This window comes from Piliocolobus tephrosceles, chromosome 21 (genome assembly GCF_002776525.5).
Source record: "Piliocolobus tephrosceles isolate RC106 chromosome 21, ASM277652v3, whole genome shotgun sequence".
Lineage (NCBI taxonomy): Eukaryota > Metazoa > Chordata > Mammalia > Primates > Cercopithecidae > Piliocolobus > Piliocolobus tephrosceles.
The window spans coordinates 38,206,359-38,223,160 of NC_045454.1; the positions used below are offsets into that span (position 1 = coordinate 38,206,359).

The 16,802-nt window shown below is 47.3% G+C and overlaps 1 protein-coding gene across 3 annotated transcripts in view; it reads left to right on the forward strand.

Moving 5' to 3' along the window:
• Nucleotides 1-16,802, forward strand: part of SLC1A6 (solute carrier family 1 member 6) — a 67,416-nt gene that overhangs the window by 20,176 nt on the left and 30,438 nt on the right. The window contains exons 1-2 of one of the 3 annotated variants that reach the window (XM_023229866.2): nt 14,712-15,059; nt 16,187-16,341. The exons of 1 other annotated variant lie outside the window; for it this stretch is intronic. The gene's annotated coding sequence lies outside the window, so the exon portion shown is untranslated. Of the gene's footprint in view, nt 1-14,711; nt 15,060-16,186; nt 16,342-16,802 lie in introns of those variants that run through there. One more of the 3 variants, XM_023229864.2, reaches the window with a different exon arrangement.

Here is a 16,802-nt window from a genome sequence, read left to right on the forward strand (position 1 = left end):
GATTATACTCTACCACCTGCCTGCTTATTTTTCTTCTTCCTCTTCTAAATACCTATCAAGAGGGAAGTCTGAGCAGAAAGAAACTCAGGATGGCGCACTCAAACTTTTTAAGGAATAGAATGGCAGGGGGGTTTGCCCTAAGCAGCTCCCAGCTTGACTTTTCCCTTTGGCTTAGTGATTTTGGGGCTCCCAAATTCATTTTCCTTTCACAAAGCCAACCCCACCAGATTCTCCAAGGTAGGCAGCCCATTGATAGCCACAAAAATCCACCTTCTGGGGTGCAGAGCAAGTCGGAGGGTTGCATTCTCACTACCCCCTGGAGAAAGATGGAGAGTAGACTGGGTAGTTTGAGGGGAGTTGGGACAAGGTGTGGGAGGGCTAAAGAAACCACACAGGATTGCAGAATCCATGGAGTTACCTGGAGCAGGCAGCATCTGGGAGTTATTAGCACTCCTGGGCAGATGCAGAGAGGGGAGGGAGCTGTTACTACTGGAACCTAGAGAGGGCTGCCAGCCAGGACCCTGTGCTCTGCATTCTAGGGCCAATCTGCAGGGGGATGCAGGGGGCGGGGGACCCAGGAAATAAATGCCCTGGTCTCACCCTCCTTCATCCCTCTTGCCTCCTGTAAGGGCTTCCCATTGCTTGAAGCCAACCAGAAGACAGAGGACAAGGCTTCCTGTTGGTTTGGTCCATGAACCTGGACTCAGAACAAGGGGAGGACGGATGCAGAACGTCCCTGGAGGCCATCTAGAAGGTCTCCAGCATCATTTCATGTGGAGCCCTGAGTTAAAAGAAAAATTAAAGAATGGGCTTATCCGGGGTTGACAGAAGCAAATGTTCTGAGAAACGAGGTCAACTGCAAAAGGCCCACTAGCACCTAGTGCTCAGCTCACAGCCCACCTGCACCCTAGCATACTATCTGCAAGGATTCAGCTCACAGCCCATCTGCACCCAGCCATCCTGTCTACAGGCATTCAGCTCACAGCCCACCTGCACCTAAGCATCTTGTCTGCAGGCATTCAGCTCACAGCCCACCTGCACCCAAGCAATCCTGTCTACAAGCATTCAGCTCACAGCCCACCTGCACCCAAGCAATCCTGTCTACAAGCATTCAGCTCACATGCCACCTGCATCCAAGCATCCTGTCTGCGGGCATTCAGCTCACAGCCCACCTGCACCCAGCCACCCTGTTTGCAAGCACTCAGCTCAAGCAGCACGACCTTATAAAATGTTCCCTCCAGCCCCTGCCTCTTTGCAGACAGCAGACAACCTTCCTTCTGCTGTCTTACCCATTGCATCCTTGCAATGCATGTCCCCCTTTCTTTAATAAATCTGCCTTTTAAAACTCACTCTTGTCTTGGTAAATTCCTTTACCCCCTGCATGCAGGTCTCAAACAGTTGTTGACCATGACATCTCTCACTAAGACAGAGTTGCCAGGGTGGTACCAGGCCTCCTCTCCCAGTACAATGCCGGGCAGAAAGTATATGTTAATAAATGTTGATGAAATAGCCAGGAATAAGAAGGAGACTGACTTTTAAAAATTATAAAATATACATAACGTAAAATTGACCATTTCACAGTCGATGGTTCAGTGACTTTAGTACATTTGCAGTGTTGTGCTACCATCATCATTACCAAGTTTGACTACAGTTTTCACCCCCGCAGAAGGAAGCCCTGTACCCATTAGCAGTCATTCACCATCGACCCCCGACTCCAGCCCTGGGCAACCACTAATTGGATGTCTCTCTGTATGGATTTACCTGTGCTGGGTATTTTATATAAATATAAGCACAGACTGAATTTGAGAGAGGGTATCCTGAATCCCTCAGTTCTGACGTTCCCCTTTTTATCTCCCCTGAAGTTCTACTTTTAGACAATTCGTTTGCATATCAGGTCACTCTGGTAATGAAAGAGGGGGGATCAGGAGAGGGAGACCTGGTCCTCCTCCCACCTCCTCTGCTCCCTCTGGGGGCCTGGGAACGGTGGGGAAGCTGTTAGCCGATAATGAGACCCCCTGCTCCCTTAATGACTCTGGGGGCTGCGGGGATGCCTCAGGCTAGCTCTGCCCTAATTAATTAATAGGGAGTGTTTCCCACAGAGGAATTAGCCTCAATTCCTCAGTCTCAGGCTCTTCTTGGCTCAGCTCATGTTCAAGCTCCACCTTGCAGCTGGGGCAGTCGTCTGGGGCAGCCTGGGGTGCTCCGTCTGCACTGCCCTGCCCTCTAATGCTAAAGCAAGAGTTAGAGCCTCTGATCAGAGTGGACTGGGGGTGACTGGAGGTTTGAACCAGACAGATGTGGGCTCCAATCTAACTCCGCTCAATTTTTTTTTTTTTCTTGAGACAGAGTCTTGCTCTGTAGCCCAAGATGGAGTACAGTGGCACGATCTTGGCTCGCTGCAACCTCCACCTCCTGAGTTCAAGCGATTCTCCTGCCTCAGCCTCCTGAGTAGCTGGGATTACAAGTGTGCACCACCTGTCTGCCCACCTTGGCCCCCCAAAGTGCTGGGATTACAGGGGTGAGCCGCCACACCCGGCCCTGACCCCGCTCTTTATTAACTCTGAGGCCTGCTGTTTAACCTCTTTGAGACCCTTTTATATCTGTAAAAGGGAGCTGGCAGCCTTTACTGTTGAGAAAGCAAGAGATCCACAAGGCCATGATGAGGTTAAGATACCAGTCCCACATGCAAAATATAAGGTAGCACCAAAAAACTCAGCGACTAAACTAAATAATATTCCAATGTCAATAATTAAAAAAAAAACAACTCATGAAATTAATGCAAACAATCCATGGTTAAACCAAATAGCAGAATGTTCAAGACGGAATCAGTAAGCATGTTGAACTGAGTCATACAGGAGCCTAAAAAGTGGAAGGCACTGGGCACAGTGGCTCACGCCTGTAATCCCAGCACTTTGGGAGGCTGAGGTGAGCGGATCACCTGAGGTCAGGAGTTCGAGACCAGCCTGGCCAACATGGTGAAACCCCGTCTCTATTAAAAATACAAAAATTAACTGGATGTGGTGGTGGGCACCTGTAATCCCAGTTACTTGGGAGGCTGAGACAGGAGAATCGCTAGAACCCAGGAGGCGGAAGTTCCAGTGAGCTGAGATCACACCACTGCACAACAGAGCAACACTCCATCTAAAAAAAAAAAAAGCAGAAGGAAAAGTAGGAACTTTGGTCCCATCTTTATTTAACATGTTGATCTATTTTGTTCATTGTGGATTTTTTGTGTTCATTTGATTTCTAAAAAGATTGCATTGAAATATTGTTTCTCTTTAATATTGAGGATTTTTGGCACTCCTTTACTTTTGTTTTATTGAAATGAAATGTGTGTAATGTAAAACTAACTCTTTTTTCTTTTTTCTTTTTTTTTTTTGACACAGAGTCTCCCTCTGTCACCCAGGCTGGAGGGCAGTGGTGATATCTTGGCTCACTGCAACATCCTCCTCCCGGATTCAAGCAATTCTGGTGTCTCAGCCTCCCAAGTAGGTGGGATTACAGGCGCACATCAGCACCAGCTAATTTTTGTATTTTTAGTAGAGATGGGGTCTCACCATGCTGGCCAGGGTGGTCTTGAACTCCTGACCTCTAGTGATCCATCCACCTCAGCCTCCCAAAGTGCTGGGATTATAGGCATGAGCCACCGCACCTAGTAAATTAACTCTTAAAAGTACAATTCCTGGTGTTCTGTAACCATCACCTCTATCTAGGTCCAGAACACTTCAATCACCACAAAAGGAAATCTATACCCTTTAACAGTCACTCATCATTTCTCCCTCCTGCAGCCCCTGGCAACCACGAATCTGCTTTCTGAATCTAGGATAGGATTTGCCTATTCTGGACATTTCATATAAATAGAATTATATACACTTACATGGCCTTTTGTATCTGGCTTCTCTCACTCAGCATTATGTTTTTTAAGGTGTGTTTTAAAATTATTTTTATTTTAAAATTTTATTGAAATGACAGATAAAATTGTGTGTATTTATTGTGTACAGCATGTTTTGAAGTATACACATACACATTGTGGAATGGCTAAATCTAGCTCACCAATATGTGCATTGCCTTCCAAAGTTCATTTTTGTGATAAGGACATTTACAATCTACTCTCTCTCATTTCTCTAGAATACAATGTATTGTTATTAACTAGAGTCACCATGTTGCACAATAGATCTCTTAAAATCATTCCTTTTTTAAAACAATTTTTTATTTTAGACGGAGTCTTGCTCTTGTTGCCCAAGCTGGAAGGCAGTGGTGCGATCTCGGCTCACTGCAACCTCCGCCTCTCAAGTTCAAGAGATTCTCCTGCCTCAGCCTCCCAAGTAGCTGGGATTACAGGTGTGCATCACCATGCCTGACTAATTTTGTATTTTTAGTAGAGACAGGGTTTCACCATGTTGGCCAGGCTGGTCTCAAACTCCTGACCTCAGGTGATCCACCCCCCTCAGCCTCCCAGTTTTGAAATTACAGGCATGAGCCACTGTGCCTGGCCTCCACACTGTTTTGTTTGTTTGTTTGTTTGTTTTTTAAATAATGACTGTACTAATTTACATTCCCACCAACAGAGTACACAGGCTCTCTTCTCCGAATTCCCCTGACCACTTATCTTTTATCTTTAAAAAAATTTTTTTGGCCGGGCGCGGTGGCTCACACCTGTAATTCCAACACTTTGGGAGGCTGAGGTGAGTGGATCACCTGAGGTCAGGAGTTCAAGACCAGCCTGACCAACGTGGAGAAACCCTGTCTTTTCCAAAAATACAAAATTAGCCAGGCAAGGTGGCACATGCCTGTAATCCCAGCTACTTGGGAGGCTGAGGCAGGATAATTGCTTGAACCCAGGAGGTGGAGGTTGCAGTGAGCTGAGATCACACCATTGCACTCCAGCCTGGGCAACAAGAGAGAAACTCCTTCTTAAAAAATTTTAAGTAGATTTTGAGGGTACTGTGCAGTTTTGATACGAGGAAATATTGAATAGTGGTAAAGTGTGGGCTTTTAGTGTAGCCGTCACCCAAATAGTGTGTATTGTACCTAATAGGTAGTGTCTCATCCCTCAGCCCCAGACCCTCCCACCTTTTGGAGTTGCCCGTGTCTGTATATCCATGGGTACCCATAGTTTAGCTCCCATTTGTGAGAACATTCGGTATTTGACTTTCTTCCTTCTTTTTTTAAAGACAGGATCTTGCTCTGTTGCTCAGGCTGAAGTGCAGTGGCACGATCATGGCTCACTGCAGCCTTGCGCTTCTGAGCTCAGGTGATCCTCCCACCTCTGCCTCCTGAGTAGCTGGGACTACAGGTGTACACCACCACACCCAGGTTATTGTTATTACTATTATTAATAGAGATGGGATCTTGCTATGCTGCCCAGGCTGGTTGTCTCCTACTCTTGAGCTCAAGTGATCCTCTCTCCTCAGCCTCCCAAAATGTTGGAATTACAGGCATGAGCCACCACACTGGCTAGTATTTGACTTTCTGTTTGTGAGTTATTTCGCTTAAGATAATGGCCTCCAGCTCCATCCAAGTTGTTGCAAAAGACATTATTTCATTCTTTTTTTGATGGCTGAGTAGTCTTCTATGGTGTATATTCTGACAGGTATTAGGTGACATCTCATTGTGGTTTTAATTTGCATTTCCCTGAAGATTAATTATATTCAGCATTTTTGGTTTCATGAAACTGTTGGCCATTTTGTATGTCTTCTTTTGAGAAATGTCTATCCAAGCCCTTTGCCCATTTTCTAATTGGGTTATTTGTTTTCTGAACATAAGGTTTCACAGAGCAGGAGCACCATCATCTTGAACAAAAACCGCCACTTTAAGTTCCAGCTCCTTTTCTAGCCTCATGCATTGCAAGGAAATCACCTCTCTTCTAACTACAAGCAGACAGAAAGAGCAGACCATAAAACACAAATACGACAGCTCGGGCACAGACGGAGGTGGGGAGAAAGTTTATTGGGTAACTACCAAACTTCACCCTCATACAATGGACCCCAGTAAAACAGTGGGCCTTAATAAGCACATTCCTTTCCCTTCAGGTGCACTAAGATAGGGAAGCTAAAAGCAGACTTGGGGAATATGCCAGGAGCCTCTCCATCTCCTGGGTTCAAGCAATTCTCCTGCCTCAGCCTCCTGAGTAGCTGGGATTACAGGTGTGCACCACCACGCCTGGCTGATTTTTGTATTGTTAATACACATCTGTGGTCTCAGCTACTTGGGAGGATGAGGAAATAGGATCGCTTCAGCCCAGGAATTCAAAGCTGCAGTAAGCTATGACTGCCCTACCGCACTTCAGCCTGGGCAACAGAGTGAGACCCTGTCGCTAAAAACCAAACCAAAATGAACAAAAAAACCAAAACCGAAAGGGAATGCTCTGCTGGACTTTAAGTTGCATGCAAATGCTTTCTAGTTGGGCACGGTTTGAGTCTGAGCTGCTGTGGAAGGTATCAGGGGAGATGCATGATGTGCTTGCTGGGCTTCAAACAGCACGGGCATGTTCTGCTCAGAGTCTCTGCATTTACTGTTCCTGCTACCTGGGTTGCTCTTCCTCTAGTCATCCTGCCTGCTCACTTCCTTATCTGCTTTGTATCTTTGCTCAAATATCACCTTCACACTCGGACATTCACTAACTGCTTAATGAAGACTGTGACTCTCTCCTCACCCTCCATATGTTCTTTTCCTGATTATCATTATTATTATTTTTTTTTTTTTGAGACGGAGTCTTGCTCTGTCGCCCAGGCTGGAGTGCAGTGGCCGGATCTCAGCTCACTGCAAGCTCCGCCTCCCGGGTTTCCGCCATTCTCCTGCCTCAGCCTCTGAGTAGCTGGGACTACAGGCGCCCACCACCTCGCCCGGCTAGGTTTTTTTTTTTTTTGTATTTTTTAGTAGAGACGGGGTTTCACGGTGTTAGCCAGGATGGTCTCGATCTCCTGACCTCGTGATCCGCCCGTCTCGGCCTCCCAAAGTGCTGGGATTACAAGTTTGAGCCACCGCGCCCGGCCTATTTTTTTAATTAAAAAAATATATTTTTCGAGACAGAGTCTTGCTCTGTCAGTCAGACTGGAGTGCAGTGGTGCGATCTCAGCTCACTACAACCTCCGCCTCCTGGGTTCAAGCAATTCTTCTGCCTCAGCCTCCCGAGTAACTGGAATTACAGGTGTGCACCAACATGCCTGGCTAATTTTTGTATTTTTAGTCGAGACAGTATTTTTGCCATGTTAGCCAGGCTGGTCTGGAACTCCTGACCTCATGATCCTGCCGCCTCGGCCTCCCAAAGTGCTGGGATTACAGGCGTGAGCCACCGCATCCAACCCTGATTATTTTTTTTTCCCATAGGACTTATCGCCGTCTGACAATGGTTTGCAAAGTGTAGGCTGCAAATCCCTAGGATGTGGTGGCCTTGAGACCATTCAGGGGGTCTGCAAGGTCAAAATGATTTTAATAATCATACTAAGATATTATTTGCCATTTTTCACTGTTAGTCTATGCACTTGTGGAGCAAAAGTGAGGGCCAGTAACAGTGTCTATCATCTAAGCATGAATCAACGCAGCAGCACCAAACTGTACTAGCAGTCATTATATTTTTCATTGCCACACACTCATGGTTTTAACAAAAGTCAGTTTCAGGCCAGCTACAGTGACTCATGCATGTAATTCCAGCACCTTGGGAGGCCGAGGCAGGAGGATCACTTGAGTCCAGGAGTTTGAGACCCAGTCTCTACAAAAAAGTAAAAGAAAAATGAGCCAGACCTGGTGGCACACACCTGTAGTCCCAGCTACTCAGGAGGCTGAGGTGGGAGTGTCACTTGAGCCCAGGATGTCAAGGCTACAGTGAGCTATGATCGCAACACTGCACTCCAGCCTGGGTGACAGAGAGACCCTGTCTCCATAAAAAAAAAAAAAAAAAAAAAAGCCAGTTTCATTTTGGCTTGTGCTTGATAAAGCAATACAATTATTCATTTTATGAAATCCTTTTTTTGTTTTTTGAGACAGAGTTTCGCTCTTGCCGCCCAGACTGGAGTGCAATGGTGTGATCTCGGCTCACTGCAACCTCCGCCTCCTGGGTTCAAACAATTCTTCTGCCTCAGCCTCCTGAGTAGCTGAGTGGTGCCCAGCTCATTTTTGTGTTGTTAGTAGAGATGGATTTTTGCCATAGTGGCCAGGTTGGCCTCAAACTCCTGGCTTCAAACGATCCTCCTTCCTTGGCCTCCCAAAGGCTGGGGTTACAGGCGTGAGCCACAGCGCCCGGTCAGACTGTTTGCATTGCTATAATAAAGGAATACCTGAGACTGGGTAATTGATAAAGAAAAGTGCTTTATTTTGGCTCATGGTTCTGCAGGCTGTATAGGAAGCATGGCGCTGGCATCTGTTTCTGGTGAGGCCTTAGGGAGCTTCCAGTCATGGCAGAAGGTAAAGGGGAGCAGAAATGTCAGATGATGAGAGAGAGCAAGAAAGAGAGTGGGAGGAGGTGCCAGGCTCCTTTAAACAGTTAGCTTTCCCATGAACTCACAGAGTGAGAACTCACTCATTACCAGAAGAATGGCAGCAAGCCATTCATAAAAAATCCGCCCCCGTGACCCAAACACCTCGCACTAGGCCTGCCTCCAACACTGGAGGTCACATTTCAACATGGGATTTGGAGGGGACAGAACACTCAAACCATATCAAAGGAAGTTTGACAGACATTTTTGCAAAAATGAAAGAAATATATCTGTCACTTCAAGGAAAATGATTCACAGTCGTTATTGTCAATGATGAAATTTGCACTTGTCGGACAGGCATGGTGGCTCATGCCTGTAATCCCAGCACTTTGGGAGGCTGATGCGGGCGGATCACCTAAAGTCAGAAGTTCAAAAGCAGCCTGGCCAACGTGTCTCTACTAAAAATACAAAAATTAGCCAGCCATGGTGGCATGTGCCTGTAATCCCCGTTACTCAGGAGGCTGAGGCAGGGAATCACTTGAACCAGGGAGTCAGAGGTTGCAGTGAGCTGAGATCGTGCCACTGCACTCCAGCCTGGCGACAGAGCCAGACTCTATCTCAAAAAAAAAAATAAAAATAAAAAATAAAAAAATTGCACTTTTGAGTGAAAATTATAATTTTTAAAAATTTGTATTCATGACTGTGACAGCTTGCAACACTTTAAAATGATGACATTAACAAACATGACTTTTTGCTGCTGCATAATGAAATGTGTTAATATTTAGAAGATCTATGACTAGTGAGCTAACATTTTTATTTTTATTTATTTATTTTTTTTGAGACGGAGTCTCGCTCTGTCGCCAGGGCTGGAGTCCAGTGGCCGGATCTCAGCTCACTGCAAGCTCCACCTCCCGGGTTTACGCCATTCTCCTGCCTCAGCCTCCCGAGTAGCTGGGACTACAGGCGCCCGCCACCTCGCCCGGCTAGTTTTTTGTATTTTTTAGTAGAGACGGGGTTTCACAGTGTTAGCCAGGATGGTCTCGATCTCCTGACCTCGTGATCGACCCGTCTCAGCCTCCCAAAGTGCTGGGATTACAGGCTTGAGCCACTGCGCCCGGCCGAGCTAACATTTTTCAAATGACAAATGCATGAGGTTTCAAAATCATGCATGGTTAAAAGATGAGCTTAATGGATTTTAATATTAATAGAACACAGGAATTCACAGACAGGGTTTCCAATTCCACATTACAACTGTTCTTGAAGGAAATATGTAGCATTTTGGTGTCATTCAAAGAATAGATGCAATTACCTGAAAAGCTGATTAAAATAATCTTCCCTTTTCAACCGCCTATCTGTGTAAGGCTGAATATTTTTCATGTATTTCAACCAAAACAATATGCCACGACAGATTCAATGCAGAAGCAGATACAGTTGATTTTCATTGTTCATAGTAGTTATATGAAGTTGCTTTTTTTTTTTTTTTTTTTTGGAGATGGAGCTTTGCTCTTGTTGCCCAGGCTGGAGGGCAATGGTGCGATCTTGGCTCACCGCAATGGTGCGATCTCAGCTCACTGCAACCTCTGCTTCCTGGGTTCAAGCGATTCTCCTGCCTCAGCCTCCCAAGTAGCTGTGACTACAGGCATGTGCCACAATACCCAGCTAATTTTGTATTTTTAGTAGAGACGGGGTTTCTCCGTGTTGGTCAGGCTGGTCTCGAACTCCCAACCTCAGGTGATCCGCCCGCCTCGGCCTCCCAAAGTGCTGAGATTACAGGCTTGAGCCACGGCATCCAGCCCTATAAAGTTGCTTTGAACACTGAAGTAGCAGATTCTAAATCACTGCTTCCAGGAGGAAGTATAAGATTTAGTTTCTGTAAGCACCTGGTCACAACATTTTTGTCAACTGATATATACTTTGTTTTATTTGTGTTTTTGTTTAAAGACACCATATTTAATATATGTTGTTGATTTATTAACATCGAGCTCATGGCCAACTGTACTAAAAGTTATCCCTGAGCACAGCTTACCTAACATACATATTGTCTCTGTAAGGCATGCCATAGCCTTACAGCTTTTTTTTTTTTTGGTTGTTGTTGTTGTTTTAGAGATAGAGTCTTGCTCTGTCGCCCAGGCTGGAGTGCAGTGGTGCGATCATAGCTCACTGCAGCATCAAACTTCCAGACTCAAGTGATCCTCCCACCTCAGCCTCCTGAGTAGCTGGGACCACAGGCACGCCTACCATGCCTGGCTCATTTTAAAAATTTTTGTAGAGATAGGGGAGTCTCGATATGTTGCTCAGGCTGGTCTCAAACTCCTGGGCTCAAGTAATCCTCCTGTCTTGGCTTCTCAAAATGTGGCTGAGATTACAAGTGTAAGCCACCGCACCCAGCTACCCCACAGCCTTCCAGAACTTAGAAACACACTAAGCACTTAAGCTTAGAAACGCTAGACAGCACTTCAGCAAAGTGCCTGGGACCATTTTAAACAGCAAAATCAACAAAAAACGTGAAAAATAGAAAAGTATGGCATTAAATAGGCCACAAATAGGATGCTTGTTCACCGTATGAGCTGAAACAAGATAACAGAGCGTGGTTTTATTGCACCTCAGCTACAAATGTTCACGCCGTGCAGCTCGAAATGTTTATCTCTCTGCAAATGACCCAGAATAACTTCAAAATCTCTGCAAGTATTAATTTTGGGGTCACAAATACATGTTAGTGAGTGAGTGACTTTGCAAATACAAAATCCATGAATAATGAAAATCAACTGTATAAAAATTCCGTTTCCTTTTTATTAAGGTAGACATCAAAGCAATTTGAAAAAGTGTAAAACAATGTCACTCTTCTCTTTTTTTTCCCTTGTTTTGGAAAATACAGTTATTTTTCATAAAAATATGCTATTTTATGTTAACATGTAGTAGGTTTATTTTTGTTATGTCAAAATGAATAAATAAATGTAGAAACACTTTTTCAGTTTTAATTTCTGATACTGTAAAGATCAATAGCTGTAACCTATATAAACAAAAGCTCTTTGGGATCTCCCAGGATCTTTTTAAATTAAGACACAGTTTCTGAGAACAGTTTTAGATTTACATAAAAAATGAAAAGATAGTACACACAGTTCCCATATACTCCCTTGACTTAGTTTCACTTGTTATTAATATCTTTCATTAGTATGGCACATTTGTACAATAACAACATTGTAATATTGATATATTATTATATTGATACATTATTAACAAAATGTTATTGTTAGAGACACTTTTTTTTGAGACAGAGTCTTACCCTGTTGCCCAGGCTGGAGTGCAGTGGCATGACCTTGGCTCGCTGCAACCTCTGCCTCTTGGGTTCAAGTGATTCTCTTGCCTCAGCCTCCTGAGTAGCTGGGATTACAGTCACCCACCACTATGCCTGGCTAATTTTACATTTTTAGTAGATACGAGGTTTCACCATGTTGGCCTTGAACTCCTGACCTCTAGTGATCTGCCCACCTTGGCCTCCCAAAGGGCTGGGATTACAGGTGTGTGCCACCACGCCCGGCCAATATGGATACATTATTAGTGAAAGCCCATACCCTATTCAGATTTCCTCATTTTTTCCTTATATCCTTTTTCTTTTCTAGGATCTCACATTACATTTGGTCATCATATCTTCTTAGACTCCTCTTGGCTGTGACAGTTTCTGAGACATTCCTTGTTTTCTCGTTTTTTAATTTTAATTTTTTTTTAGAGACAGGTTCTCGCTCTGTTGCCCAGGCTGGAATGCTGTGGCACAATCACAGTTCACTGCAGCCTCAACCACTTGAGTTCAAGCAGTCCTCCCACCTCAGCCTCCTGAGTATCTGGGACTACAGGGCGCCCGCCACCAAACCCTGCTCCAGACATTCGTTAATTTTTAATGACTGTTTTGAAGAGGACTACGCAGGTAGATTACAGGATGCCTCTCTATTGAAATGTGTCTGATGCTTTTCTCATGCTTAGGCTTGAATTGTGGTTTCTTTGGGATTGTCCCTGATTGTTATGGGTGTAAAGGGTTTGCAAGACCCAATTGCCAGGGAACTATTGCTATTTTATTTACTTATCATTTTGTGTGACAGACCAAGGGCCCTGTTGTCTTCGCTGCTGAATCTCCAGCCTCTAGCACAGCCAAGTGCACAGTAAGTATTTGTGGAGTGAATGACTGTAAGAGGCAACTCTAGGTTCAAGAAGGATGCAGAATCGTCCAAGCATAGTGAGTGACTGAAGCAGAAGAGTGAGACGGTTGCAGGGAGGGGTTGTCAATGTGGTCCAGGGGAACCTGACACCAAGGACAGAGATTCAGCCTTAGCCATACATTGGGGAGCATTCAAATATACTGAAGTCTGGGTCCCACTCCCAGGGATGTTGAAGTGCTTAGTATAGGGTGTGGCTTGGGCATCAGATTTCTTCTCTTTCTTTTTTTTGGATAGGATCTTGCTCTGTTGTCCAGGCTGGAGTGCAGTGGCACAATCATAGCTCACTGTAACCTTAAATTCCTAGGCTCAAGTGACCCTCCTGCCTCAGTCTCCTGAGTAACTGAGACTACAGATGTGTGCACAGCTAATTTTTTGATTTTTTTTTTAAATTAGGGACAGAGTCTTGCTATGTTGCCCAGGCTGATCTTGAACTCCTGGGCTCAAGTGATCCTCTCGCCTTGGCCTCCCAATGTGCTGGAGTTACATGCATGAGCCACCATGTCAGGCTGGCTTTAGAATTTTTGAAAGTTTTCCAGGGGATTTAAAAATACGGTTAAGTAGGCTGGGCGCGGTGGCTCAAGCCTGTAATCCCAGCACTTTGGGAGGCTGAGACGGGCGGATCACGAGGTCAGGAGATCGAGACCATCCTGGCTAACCCCGTGAAACCCCGTCTCTACTAAAAAATAGAAAAAACTAGCCGGGCGAGGTGGCGGGCGCCTGTAGTCCCAGCTACTCGGGAGGCTGAGGCAGGAGAATGGCGTAAACCCCGGAGGCGGAGCTTGCAGTGAGCTGAGATCCGGCCACTGCACTTCAGCCCGGGCGACAGAGCAAGACTCCGTCTCAAAAAAAAAAATACAGTTAAGTTTGAGAATCACCTATCTAGGAGCTGTTGCAAAGAAGCAGAGCTAGGGCGATGAATGCAAACAATTAGAATTGGGGCACCTGTTTCCTGGCTGTGTGACCTTGGACAAGTTATTGAACCTTTCTGAGCACCTGTCCGCGCCCTGAAAATAGAGGAAGTGATATCTACTTAAATACAAGTATTAATAAAAGAACCTGCCTAGTTCAGGAGGTTGCCATCAACACTTCATCAATAACAGCAACAATAATAAAAAACATTGAACGTGCACTGAGTTTTTTCTTTTTCTTTTTTTTTTTGACGGAGTCTCACTCTGTCGCCCAGGCTGGAGTGCGGTGGTACGATCTTGGCTTACTGCAACCTCCGCCTCCTGTGTTCAAGAGATTCTCCCGCCTCAGCCTCCCGAGTAGCTGGACTACAGGCACGTGCCACCATGCCCGTCTAATTTTTGTATTTTTGTAGAGACAGGGTTTCACCATCTTTGCCAGGCTGGTCTTGAACTCCTGACCTCAAGTGATTCATGCCCGCCTCGGCCTCCCAAAGTGCTGGGATTGCAAGCTTGAGCCACCGCGCCCGGCCTGCACTGAGTTTTTATTCACATGACAGACTTTATGCTCAGATCTTTAAATGGCGTTAGCTCTCCGGAGAGGCGGAAGATGTGGGAAGCAACCAAGTCACTGCCTTTCGAGAAGAAAAGCCGAGTGCGCCTTTCCTGGTGTGCTCTAAAGACAGCAAAGAATAATATTAATTACAATAGAAGCAACATTATCCATTTCCCATTTGCCCAATGCTTCGCGCTGGCATGGAGCATTTCCAGCCTCACGCGCTTTAATTTTCTCAGCTTTAATTTTCTGTGGGGTCGGCCAAGTCATCTCCCTTGTTTAGAGGAGGAGGCCAGGCTCAGAGAGGGAGAGGGGTTGGCCCAAGGGCACAGAGCGGTCGAGTGGCCAAGGCCGGAAGGTGCACCCTCAGGGAGAAGGGGGCAGCGGAGACCTCTCCCTGGCTGTTGTCACTGGGACCCTAGAGCCTCGCCTTCCCCAGGCCTCCGCCGAGGCTGCTGGCGCGGGTCCCGCAGTGCCAGGGCCTGTTCCCCGCGCTCCGCCCGGGATGCTGAGGCCTCTGAGGGCTCCGGAGACGGTTTAGAGGGCGGGGGCGCGGAGGCGCGGCTCCGAGCAGGGGGCGGGGGCTGGATGCCCGAGAGGCCACTCACCCCCGCCCACCCCAACTCCCCTCCCTTCCCAAACACGCGGTCCCCCTTCTCCCGCGCGGCTGCTGAGCCTGGGCTGGGCGCTGGGGAGGCGGGGGGCATCGCGGAGGGGATCCCGCCCTCTCCCCCGGCCGCCCGGCGCCCCCACACTCACGTGAGCGCAGGGCTGGCCCGGATCCCACCGGCAGCACAGCGCGTCCCGGCTCCGCGCCGGTGCCTCCACCGTCCAGTCCCCACGCCGGCGCTGCACTGTCCCTGGCGGGTCCCCGCGGCCCCGGCCGGGCGCTTCGCCGGGCTCCGGCTCCTGCATCCGGGCGCAGCGCGCAGGCCGAGGCGCTGGCAGGCCGCCCCCGCCGCTCCGAACGCTGGTGAGTGGGCGCTCCGCGGCTCGGCGCGGGGACTCGGTGGGGCTGCGGCGTGGAGGTTGCAGGCAGGTGGGGATCCGTGGCACTGGGCTCCGGCGTGTAGGGCGCTCCCTGCACCCACGTCCCCACCTCTCTGCCGCCCTTTGTCTCTGAGCTCCTCCTTGCCCCTTAGAGCCTTCGCCACCGCTTTTCTCCGGGTCGTTCTGGTGAGTTTCCTATCCCCTTAGTTATCCCCAGTCTCCCTGCCCCATATCCCCACCTCCTCAACCCGTGGCCTCCGCTCACAGGCATGTTTCCAGCACGGAGCCTGATGCCTCGTGCATTTATAGGGCTCGATTGCCTTCTCTATCAGAGGGCTTATTTCACCAATTTCAGATATATCTGATGTGGCTGAGGCTGCAAGGGGTCTGGGCATTAGTGTGTGTGTGTGTGTGTGTGTGTGTGTGAGAGAGAGAGAGAGAGACAGAGACAGAGAGACTGAATTTGTGAGTGGGATCGCCGTCCTGGACAGGTGTGTGGAGCTGAATGTTTAAATGTGAGGATGATTTCGAAAGTCTGAAGTTTGTGTTTTGTGCCCTAAAGAATGTGTGTGTGTGTGTTTCTGTGTGTATGTAGGAACTGTGTGACTGTCACTGCCTCTGTGGGATTTAATCCATGAAGGGTGGTTGTGCAGAGCCACGAAGGTGTGTGTGGTTGTGTGTCTGAGGGTGTACATGAATGTGTGTGTGTGCAGAATTGTACGACTGTATGCCTGGAATTGCATTTCTGAAGGTGTGTGGTTGTGCGCCTGAGGGTGTACATGAATGTGGGAAGTGTGTGTGTGTGTGTGTGTAGGGATTGTATGACTGCATGCATGGAGCTGCATTTCTGAAGGTGTGTGTGGGTGTGTGTGTGGTTGTATGTCTGAAGAGTTTGCGTGTGACTGTGTCTGTCTGGGGTTGTGGATATGTCAGTTGCATACGAGAGGTTTTCGAGGTTATGTGTGCCTGCGTGTGTCTCAGCGTGTGTGATGTACGTGGTTTCCATCCCATCTTCTCTCCCCTCACTCACTCCTCTGGCTAGCACAGCATTGACATAAAATGTATAGAAAGCATTTTCAGTTTGCTCACTGTAGCTTGCTTTAGTTTTAGGGATGTAAGAGGCTCCAAGAGGCAGCCGACACATCTCGTCATATCGAAGTGTCTGGAGGTTGGGAGAACCAAGTGGGAAAGACGCGTCCTCACCCCTCACCCTGTAGAGACTGGGGACACTAGAAGGGACATTTTCTGAGCAGGAAACCCAAGAGGTAAGTCCAAAAGAAAGCCTAGACCCAGGAAAGCCTAGAGAAGAGGGAGCCCAGGGTGGGGAAGAAGAGAGAGACCCAGAGAGGTCCAAGTGGAGGTTAAGATCACATTTCAAGGCTGGGCGCCATGGCTCACGCCCCTAATCCCAGCACTTTGGGAGGCCGAGGCGGGCGGATCACAAGGTCAGGAGATCAAGACCACGGTGAAACCCCGTCTCTACTAAAAATACAAAAAATTAGCTGGGCGCGGTGGCGGGCGCCTGTAGTCCCAGCTACTGGGGGAGGCTGAGGCAGGAGAATGGCGTGAACCCGGGAGGCGCAGCTTGCAGTGAGCCGACATCGCACCACTGCACTCCAGTCTGGGCGACAGAGCGACACTCCATCTCAAAAAAAAAAAAAAGATCACATTTCAAGTCAAACATTTTTAAAAACTAATATTATTATTAATTTGACAATCACAATGG